This window comes from Sturnira hondurensis, unplaced genomic scaffold, assembly GCF_014824575.4.
Source record: "Sturnira hondurensis isolate 20B ecotype Veracruz unplaced genomic scaffold, ASM1482457v3 Scaffold0007164, whole genome shotgun sequence".
NCBI lineage: Eukaryota > Metazoa > Chordata > Mammalia > Chiroptera > Phyllostomidae > Sturnira > Sturnira hondurensis.
Genome location: NW_028079795.1, coordinates 113,408 through 124,435, shown reverse-complemented (window position 1 = coordinate 124,435; position 11,028 = coordinate 113,408).

The window sequence follows — 11,028 nt, the reverse complement described above, 5'->3', positions numbered from 1 at the left end:
GGGAAAGAAGTCAGTGAAGAATGCGTTAGAGAGCAGGTGGCCTCTGGGGCTCTGTCCTGTTCAGGACCCTCTGGAAGCTGAGGACAGCATTCCTCAGGATTGTGGAACAGCTGGAGGGTTAGGTCACCAGGTTCTGCCCCTCCACATTGAAGGTGCCCCAGGGCAAGTAGGCCCTTCCCTGGGGCCAGACATCACCCTCAGGCAGAGTCGCAGGAAGCTGTTGGCAGGTGACTTCAGGTTGTCCACGGGCATGTGGGAAGGACACCAACAGCCTCAGCCACATGGGTAAAAGTGTCACAAACTGTGTCGTGTCCCCTCCAACATGACAACTGAGCCCTTCCCCCTCTTCAGGGTCCTTCCCAGTGGGTCTGCCGCTTCTCTTCCCTGCCTTTTCAAGCTGGACGACTCACTGCTCTGTCCCCTGGGTGCTCAGGCTTTCCCCTCTTCCCGGTCCAGCCTCACCCTCCTCCCATCTCTCCCATCACACGCAGATGCTGGTGGCCCTCCCATCGCCCCTCTCAGAGCTGCACGGCCTGGGACTCACCCTCCTTGGAGCCTCGATCTAATTACCAGGTACTTTTCTGAGATGTGTCAGCCTCCCACCTAAACTTAGGTTCCAAGAGAACAGGGATGGTCAGTTCTGCTCCCTCTGTGGGTCCCAGGGTTTGTCACTGCGCCCTGCACATGGCAGATGCCCCGTAAACTGCTTGTGAATTCTCATTTTCCAGATAAGGAGGCCTGGACCTGAGAGGCAAAGTGACCTAAGTCCCCAGATGCTTTACTGAGTACCAAAGGTAAACTCAGCCCAGTGGGGTAGGACTTGTGGGCCAAAGGGAGACAACACAGACCCTGCCCTCGGGGCGCATCCGGTCGAGCAGAGGGAAGGGTGACCTGGGACCAGGCCACTCATTCACATGTCTAGCCTACATGGAGTGTCCTGCCATCCGTGGGAAGTGCAGGCCCACGGGGACGGCCAGCCCTGTTTGCTAAGCCACACTTGGGACTAGAAGGCAGAAAGGCAGGGAGCAAAGAGGGTTCCACCCCTGCCCTTGGTGAAGCCTCAGTCCAGTGAGGAGACCAGAGCATCCTGGGAGAAGAGGACTAACCTGAGGGGATCAGGTAACGGTGGGCCACAGGCACAGCGAGGAACAAAGTAGCTGAAGGAATCAAGAGATCTGGGAAGACTTCTCAGGGCTGAGACCTGTGAAACAAAAAGGAAACTTTTCTGGCCGTCCCAGCTCTTAGGGGCTGTGGACCTGGTTTGCCTCACTTTCCCTTTCATCATTTTCCCGTGGGGGCCTGGTCTCCCCAAATAATCTGGGAGCCTATAGAGCTCAGGACACCGTACTAGGTGAGATGGTAGGACAGGGCCTAATTCTGCCACCAAAGCCTCAAGTGCTCTGGGTCTCAGTCTTCTCATCTGTTAAACGGGTTCATCATGTTCACAGGTTTGCTGGGAGGAAAGAAGACTGTGTGTGGTTTCTGAGCCTGGAGCAAGCAGAGTTTCTCAGACATCATATAGCCAGTCCCCTCATTTCAAAAATGGGGACACTGAGGCCCGAGGAGGCCGAGGGCCCACCCAAGAGCATTCAGGCAAGCTCCCCCCTGTCTGGGTGGGACCCAGTGTTCAGGATGCTGGAAGTGCGTGCCTCTCCTGAGAAGTCCGGTCCCTCCAGAGTGGGGGGGACTCAGTTGGGGGGGTGCTGCTTTCTTTGGCATCTTGGAAATGTTAATTGAGGGAAATTATGCAAAGGAGCCCAGATTGGAGATGCTCATTTGAATCTGAACGAGGTGCTACATTAAAAATAGCAGGAGGAAGGAGGTAACTTTGGGAGTGGAGGAGGCTGCCAGGCCCTTTGCCCCAAGAAGGTCCATGTGTCTGGGCCCTTGGTGGGGTGACCAGGCCTCAGATCGAATCAGGGCCTGCCTCCAACAGCCGGGGACCCCTGCTGCAGTCCTGCTCCCACTAGTCCCTTTCACACACTGGACACCCAGGCAGTGACTCTAAAAATCAGATCTGACCACATTGCTCTTCCGTGTCTAACCTGCAAGGCTGCCCATTGCTCTAGCGGGGGACTACCTGCTCCGTTCAGCCTGGCCTCGCCGACTCTGAGCCTTCGCATAGGCCATTCCTGCTGCCCAGATCAGCAGCGGCTCCCTTTTCCGGCAGGACAGCCACAGTCCCCCTTCAAGCAGCAGCTCAGAGGCACCTCCCCGGCACCTCCAGGCTGAGCTGGTTGTTTCTGGCTCTGCTCTTCCGGAGACTTCTCCTGTAGCACCTGCTCTTGGTACCAGTGTGTCTGTGGGTCTGAGCTACTAGTTCCCTGGTTTGGGGCCCTGCCTGGACATTCCCTGGTCCTGGCCTCACCTGGAGCTGGCTCTTCTGATCTGCAAAGGGAAGGCCTGAGGTGTATGTGGGGGAATGACCAAGGGCCACCTCCCTGTGCCCTGCCAGGCACCCCTCTCTCTAGAGATAGTTAAACAGGCCTGCGCAACTCTGTCCTCACGGACACCATGGGGAGGGGAGGGAGGTGAGGATGGAGACTGGTTATTAGTTAAAAAGCAAGTCATGCGCAGGTCCTGCTTCATTCCAATAAAAACTGTCCAGGGTATTAATGACCAGATCTGGAGATAGACGCCGGTAGGTTTACCCAGGCTTGGTGCAGCTCCTGGCGGTCAGAATGTCAAGGAGGACCCCGCGTCTAAGACTCAGTCTGGGCTGAGGAGGGACAGGCAGGTGAGGGGCGCCTTGCGTGGGGGGGCGACCAGTAGAAAATACAACATCACTACCGCAAGTCACCACTTGCAGAGCAGTTCCCGAGTCACCAGGTAGGGGCCATGTGACAACTTTCACGTGCCTTCTGTCATCTCCCAGTCATCTCTTGAGATTGGTCCTATTTTTATCCCCATTTTGCAGCTGGGGACCTCTGGGCACAGAAAGGTTTTGTAACTTGACAGAGTCACACAACTAGCAGTGGCAGCACTAGGGCCCCAGCCTGTGCTCCCAGTCACAAGGACACGGGACCTGGACACACTGGCTAGCATTGTCAAAGCTGTCCTTCATGACACAGCTGAGGAAACTCAGGCAGGAGAGGGTGTCACCTGCCAAAATCATACTGCACGTTGGTGGAACATAAACCACACCCCCTCCCCTCCAGAGAAGTGTGTCAGGGGTCTCCACCAGGAAGAGACAGGGAGGAGGGGCTCAGCTGGGCCAGAGTTTGGGGTCTGAACCCACCCACCCCTTCCTGCCTCTGCCACTTCCTCACTCTCAGCAGCTCAGCTGGGTTGAGCCAACGTAGTACTTCTCGGTGTCAGCCCCGTAGGCCACTCGGCCCAGCTCCAGCCCAGCAGAATTGAAATAGGCCTGACCTAGCCCTGACTGGTATGGCTCAGTGGGTTGGGCGTCGGCCCACAAAATGGAAGGTTCCCGGTTCAATCCCCAGTTAGGGTTCATGCCTGGGTTGCCAGCCAGGTCCTGTTTGGGGGGCCTGTGAGAGGCATGACCGATGTTTTGCTTGCACATCGATGTTTCTCTCCCTCTTTTTCCTTCTCCCTCCTTTCCCCTCTCTCTAAAAATAAATAAATAAAATCTTCAAAAAAATAGGCCTGACCTAAATACAAACACAGTGCCAGTGCTGAAAATACAGCCGTGCCAGTGGAAACTGCAACGGGAAGGAAACCAAAGCATTGTGGGATAAACGTCCCTGCCCCCAAACTGGGAGGGGGCCAGGCTGCCCCAGGCCCAGCGACCGGGAAATCTATATGAGTGACCGGGAGCACTGACATTCCCCTACAATGTCCCCAAGTGTAGTAAAGAGGTGGGCAAGAAAGGACAAGGGCTCCCGTGCCTGGTGCCTGGCTGATGACAAGCTCACAGAGCAAGTCAAGGCGCCCTCGGCATCGCCCAAGTCTCAGAGAGGGGAGGCACCCACCCAAGGTCGCACAGATGGTGAGCAGCGCGGTGGAGAGGTGGGCTTCTGGCTTCTGGGTGGGAGGGGGTCTGGGTGCAGGGGAGAGCCAATGGGCTCTGGAAGCCGCAGCTAGGGCCCATGAATAAGGGAGACCATACTGGGGACAGTGGCTTTGACCGGCCGCAGGTAGGGGCCCCAGGCAGGCCTGGGTCGGGCTCCTAAGGCTCTGGCAGGAAAATGTAGTCCTGTGGGTGCGTGTGCAAACAGGCGGATGAGCAAACTGTGCTCCCCTCGGTGGGGCTGGCTCCTTGGTCCGTGCTTGGTTAAATGCTCGGCTGCTGCTGTCTTGGGAATTCTTGGTAATCTCATCTCTGATCGTGTGCTCTCTAAGTGAAGTCCAACAGGATGAGGAGGAGGAATGGGAACAGAGGGGGCACCCAGAACATGGGTGTCTCTGTTCCACGTCACCACATCCACACACAGCACTGGAGATGCCCCCCGGGCATGGAGTTCCAGTGGACCCAGGACAAGCAGGAGTGGGGCACGACCAAGCAAGTCCAAGGTAAGCATGTCATATCAGGGAGCCACTGAGAGCCTTCAGAGGCGTGTCTTTCTTTCCAAGCTGCCCCTGCTCCGAATGCAGAAAGGCAACAGCTTTCCAGGAAACACAATGGACAAGGGAGCCCTGCCACATCGTTACGAGCTTGTTCCAAACTGATGTCAGCCGAAATGGTAACGTGGAAGGAGAAGGAAAGATGGGGCAGCTCGTACTTGCTTTTCCTTTCAGTCCTTACCCGTCATTAGCCGCAAGCAGTGGGCGCTGGGTAAAAACGGCCCTGTTAGTTTTGTGTGGTATCTCCACAGGTGGGGTGGGGCTGAAACGCACACACGCACAAGCCGCAATATGAATTGTGTAAACTGGATGATTCTACGTGCAAGCCAGACGCTCTCACAGTCACATTCAAGCCTAGCATTGAACAAACAAAGAAAAATGGTACAGGATGAGATGTCAGGATGTGAATAATTAAAATTTTTCATTTTTCTTTACTTAGAATGACATCAAATAGCAAATCAAAACAAACAAACAAAAACCACCATGAGAAGTCGAGAGAGATGGCCCAGGAGGAAGGGAACGGTTTCGTGTGTTACAACTTCAAGGGCACATTTTCCCAGCTTGCTGACCACGTGCCACATGTTCTGGTTCTGCAGATACACAGCGGCCTGGCCTTGGGTCCAGGCCATCCAGCGGCCTGGCAGGAAGAGAGGCGTGTCCTGTGTGGTATTCTCCTCCTTCTCTATCCAGTTCTCTGCAAAGCAGGTTGGGTGGGGGCAGAGCGCTGGGGGCCTGTGGGGCCCAGACAGGCAGCTGGCCAGCCTGAGGTTGGGGACGCCTTCCTGGGGGCAGTGACAGGAGAGATGTGTCTGGAGAGCTGAACAGAATGTTGGCAGGCAGACAAGGGGCTTTTGAGGACACCCAGGAGTGGTCATCCATCCAGGAGCCTCGGGGCTCTCTGAGTGCCTGGCTGGCCAAGGCACGTGTCCACCTGAGCAGCAGCTCCAGGAAGCCTTCAGCACCGGCCCCAGGGGGCCCATCGCAAGGCAAGCATGGGAGACCACACTTCAGAGATGGGCGGCCCTAGGGCTTTAGGTCCAGCCCCTAGATAGCTCCCTCCCGTTCAGTGAACACACATCTACTGAACTTCTTCAGGTGTTCTGGGTGCAGGACATAGAACAGAGAATAAGACAGATCAGAGTCTGGGCCTCGTGGGGACATCTTATTGGAAAAGGCTAGGAGTCTGGGGACAGTCTTGGCTGTCAACAGTGACAGGAAGCCCCAGGTCCAGCAGGGCTTCAGGTGGCGTGAGCCTGGACAAACTGCTTCTCAGAGTTGGGTGTCATTCACAGGGAGCCTAGGCAGGAGACCCAGACATGCAGGAAGGTTGAGGTGCACATCTAAGGAGTGGCCAGCAGGCAGAGGGTTGGTGGCTTAGAGGTGGAGAGCTCTGAAAAAAAGCAGAAAGCAGCTCTGCTCTGGGCAGATGCCAAGCTGGGGTTGCTAAGTGTGATGGGCTGACTGTGGTGGCAGCCTGGCGCCACTGAGGTCTAGCATGGCAGGTCTAGACGTCCAGTGTGTCTGTCCTCTTGGGTGTCTGCCCTGCATCCCCAGTAGGGTCCCTCAGGCTGCAGGGGGCTGGGGCAGAGGTTGGGGAGTAGGACCCTCGTAGCTATGCCCTGGAGCCTTCTACGTGCCAGACGGCACCTAGGAACTCACTTAGTTCCCATGGCACCTCCTTCGGGTGGGCAAGCTCCTCGTCCCCATCTCATGAGTGAAGTCGCTGATGCACAGAGAGGCGAGGTTACTTATCTGAAGACACACAGCTAACGAGGGGCAGAGCTGGGATTTACACTCTTAACCACTAGGCCAATGTGCTCTTTTTCTTAATCTCTGGGTTCCCTTTGGTTCTGGTTAGATGGCCCCTTTTAGACCACTTAGAAGGAAGCCACGGGAGGTTCATTAGAATGCTAGATAACTCCTCTCAGTGTACAAATGAATGAACTTAGGCTCAGAGAGGGGAAGAGACTTGCCTACAGTTGCACAGTCAACTCCTGCCTCCCTGCTCTGGGGTGGAGTAAACAGTCCCCATGTGTCCCCTGAAGGACACTTCCACTCTGAGATCTCAAAGGGTCCTGGCCCTCAGCCTTCGACGACCTGGCAGGTGGGGCCTTGGTGAGCGGGTGGTTTGTGCCTAGGGGTAGATGGGGGCTGAAATCCAGCCACGCTCAGCTCACTGGTGTGGGGAGGACCTGTGGTTGCAAGGATTCAGAAAGGAGATTCAGCAGGTGAGTCCCCAGCTCCCTGTGTCTGCACACTGCTCCCCCCCTCACCTGGGGAACAAGGACACAAGCTCTGCCGGCTCCTTCAGGGCTGGTGCCGACGAGTTAACTGAATGTATTCTTCCACACATTCTACCTTCCCTTTCCTCTCTCATCTGCCAGCGCATCCCTGACTGACCCACACTGCCTAGAGAACTTCAGAGAGGCCATTGCCCTGCTGTTGAAACCAAGGCCATTTTCTGTGACCTTGGTCCAGAGCACCGACTTCCTTTCAAAAATCAATGCTGATGTGGGTTTAACCAAATAAGCATTTCCACCTTTGATGCACCCTCTGTGAAAGGTCCGCCCAGGAGTGCAGGCCACGTGTGGGTGCCAAGGGCCCCCTGTGTGGTGGGTTCCTCTGGAGGGGGGATGGTGGAGGAGTGCAGAGGCAGCTCGGGGAGACAGGGGGCTCTGGGGCATCCTCCACGTGATGGGGGCAGCAGCATGGTGCCCTTTTCTTTATTTTTTAGGCCATAAAAGTACCAGTTAAGTGTGTATCTGCCTCATTCTGGCCAGGAGCCAAGGCCTTCTCTGGGCCTGACCAGCTTCCTAGTTCATGGAGGGTCCCCAGGTTGTACCATCCACCCAGGAACCAAGAGGTCCCAAGAGTCACAGTTACCAGGGATGTTGGGGGCTGGGCTGCCCCCAGGCTGGGACAGGAAAAGTGGGCAAAGAGGGGCAGCTGGCTTCGGATTCTGCTCTAGGCTTGGCCCTGCTGGCCAGGCTCATGGGTCTCAGCCCTGCCACTCAGGGGCCCCGGGTGAAGGGACAGAAATAGGCCATCTGTGAGCGTTCCCAGGGCTTGGAGGAGTCTGGGCCCGCCACCTCTGTGTGTGCCGGCATTCTCTGCTCATTTATTTTCAGAGCAGGCAAGTGGATTTGAAACGCTCCTTCTGAATGTTTACCCCGGGGGGAACGTGGGGCTCATGAATAATGCAGCACATCAGGGGCCTGGCGGTGCGGGCTGGCCTGTCCTGCCAGGAGGCTCCAAGTCACCTCTAGCGGGCACCGGGCAAACCCAGCCCTGCCCTTGCTGCCCTGTGCAATGGGGCAAGTCTCTCTGAGCCCTAGAGGCTGCAGATTAACAAAGGGCACTGAGCCTCCCCTCGCCACCCCTAGGGCGGCCATGGACAGCGGTCCCATCCTGAGTGCCACCTCAGCCCTCCCCATAGGCATCACTGTCTTTGCTTGTGGCCTCATGGATTCAGCCCACCAGCCTTTCCTAAACATGGACTTCATAGCAGCACAGTCTGACAGTGATTCCAGGCTGCTGGCGGGCACAGGCAGGGGGAAGGCCCAGTCCCACTGACACTCAGGGGGTTCAGTTTGTGGGTGGCAGTAGTGGGCATATCTCATTCTGTTCCTGGGTTTTCTGGGCGAGCTCTCTTAAAGGGGCTATTTTTATGTTTAAGGTAAGTTGCAATCTTTGCTGCTACCCTGGGCCTCCAGCCTCACTTCTCCTAGGCAGAAAGGGGGTCTTTGGGTGCCAGAAATGTCCCCCATCTCTCAGGACCTGTGCCTAGGATTGTGGCATTATCCTGTTCCTTAGCCCTCTGCCAAGACCCCTCAGACCACCTCTGAGCTCCTAGAGGACTGGGTCACCAGTCACACCTAACCCAGGTGTGGAAGGACCATCCTCTCTGAGCCACCTCACCTTCCAAGTGGAAGTCACACCACAGCTCTGGAGTGCCCTCTGTTGGTGGGGTGGCAGATGACATACTTCCACAACTGACAGCCTTCTAAATGGCTACTGCTGAGCCTAAAGCAGGAATGATTTAAGTTAGACATGGGGAGGATTGTTGGTTGTTAAAATGGATGAGCAAGTGAGGGAGCAGCGAGCTTTCTGCGGAGGGCTGGGTGGGTATGGCTGGGAGCAAGGGCAGGAGCATGTGACCAGTGCAGCACTCCCATCCCCCACACTACCGCTCAAGCTCCGGGAGGCAGTGACCTCATGCTACTCTCTATCATAATATTTACCAACAGCACTGCAATTGAACCAGGCAGCTCAGCAATTATAATCATGTTATCATTATTCCTGATAATTCTGATCATAAGCATAAATTATAAACAGGAGCAGGGCACAGCGGGTAAGAGCAGAGAAGCAGAAATACCTTAGGGAGGGCGTGGGGGGCTGAGACTGGCCTCCCTTCCCGCTCCCACCCACCTCCTGTTTCTGGCCAAGGCCAGGTGTCCTCTCTGAAGCCTGGCCCAGGGATCCTGGCAGCTCTTAGGTGGCCTTTTCCTGCCAGGGTCCCGGGGCGGTCCTGGCCGCCTCACACAGAGCCCCACTCTGCCTCACAGAAACTATTAAGGCACAATTATTACAGAGACAGTCATTCCAAATTGATCTTTCAGTTACTCCACAGCTGCAACCATGGAGACGGCCCCAGCTCAATTACATGCCTCTTGCTGTTCTTGAAAGATTCCGGCAGACAGAACCGGAGGAGGAGGCAGAGAGCAGCGGCAACAGAGTCGGAGGGTCGAGGAGAGAGAGACAGAGAGCAGTGGACACGGAGATCCCCAGCAAAAGAGACAGAGCCCCAGAGATGGAGAGAAACGACAAACCCAAGAGCGCTGGGAGCTGAAGGCGCAGAGAGAGGGGACAGCAAGGATCCCAGGAAAGATGGATCTGGTTTACACAGAGAGACGAAGACAGAGGCAACTGAGAGAGACAGCTAGGCTCAAACGCGGGAAGAAAATAGGAGGGACAGAGGCCACGGCAGTAACAAGGACATGGAACCACACTCACACACATCTTTTGCTGGACAGAGCTTCCTAAAAAGACAGCAACAAACAGAGGGAGAGAAGTAGAGAGAAAATAAAGTCCAACAAGTCACTTGAGGGCAGACAGATGAATCCTATTTTCTTTTCTTAAGATTTTATTTATTTATTTTTAGAAAAAGGGGAAAGGAGGGAGAAAAACACTAATGTGTGGGTGCCTCTCACATGCCCCCAACTGGGGACCTGGCCAGCAACCCAGGCATGTGCCCTGACTGGGAATCGAATCGGTGACCCTGTGGTTCGCAAACCAGTGCTCAGTTCACTGAGCCACACCAGCCAGCGCCTTTTTTTCTTCCATTTGTTCATTCAGCAAATGTTTATAAAGCCCTACTGTGTGCCAGGCTGGGTACTGGGGACCCCAAGATGTATAAGAACCATGCCCAACCACCTCTGCCCTCACATGAGCTTAGAGTTTAGTAGTGAGTAAGAAAGGAATCAAATAATTGCTCACTGAATGTGAAATTTTGACAAAGCCATGTGCTCAGAGCTCCTCAGGGTCTCTGAGAACCTTGGTGGGGTGGGTGCAGGCAGGAAAGCTGCGACCTGGAGGGCGAGAGGGATGAGGGGCTGACCGGTGGGGACCTCAGGGCCCTGGGTCCAGAGGACTGCACATGCAAAGACACTGTGCAAAGGCTCACTTTCATTTGCTGATGCAAAACCGAGAACTTGGGCCAAGGCCTGGGCCAGACCGCCCCTCAGACAGTGGGGGCTAAGGAAGGCTTGTGGGGGAGAAAGGGAGACCAGTGTGATAAGTCTTCTCTGAGGGTGAGGAGGGTGCAGCAGGGCCCTGAGTTCCCAGAAAATCCTGGGGTGGAAGAGAACTATTTTAGCACGTACTGGGGCCCTGAACTCATGGGTCTGTGGCAGGGAGGCCAGAGTCCAGTTGGTTCACCATTCCCCACAGGGACTCAGAAACCCTTATCACTCCTCAGGCTGAACTGGGTGCCCTCTCTGGCTCCAGTGCCAAGGGCTCCTTCTGCTGGTCCAGAGCTCCCAGGAACAGGGATGGGTATACACGGTGCCGGGGGCAGAGGATGTGTTGGTGTGGAACCCGGGCCCTGCCATCTCAGGGCGTCTGGCAGCCTGCGGCAGGGGAGCCAGAGCCAAGTGCCCTGTGGCCCAAGGGACGTGGCTGAGGGCCGGTACAGTGTGGCTGTGTGGTTGGACCACACGTGCCAGAGCGTGAACGGCTCTCTGGGACATGAAGGCTAGTGTTCCCCAAACTTGCATGCGTATCAGAAAGAGCCGGGGACTCTGTTCTAAAATGCAAAGTGGCCCCAGGCCACTCCCCTACCCCTCATGTCTGAGCCAACACATCTGCAGTCAGGGTCTGGGCCTGTGCTCTGTTTTTTTAAACTTAAAAAAAATTGATTTTAGAAAAAAGAAGGGAGAGAAAGAAACATCTGTTGTTCCACTTATTAACACATTCACTTGTTGATTCTTGTATGTGCCCCGA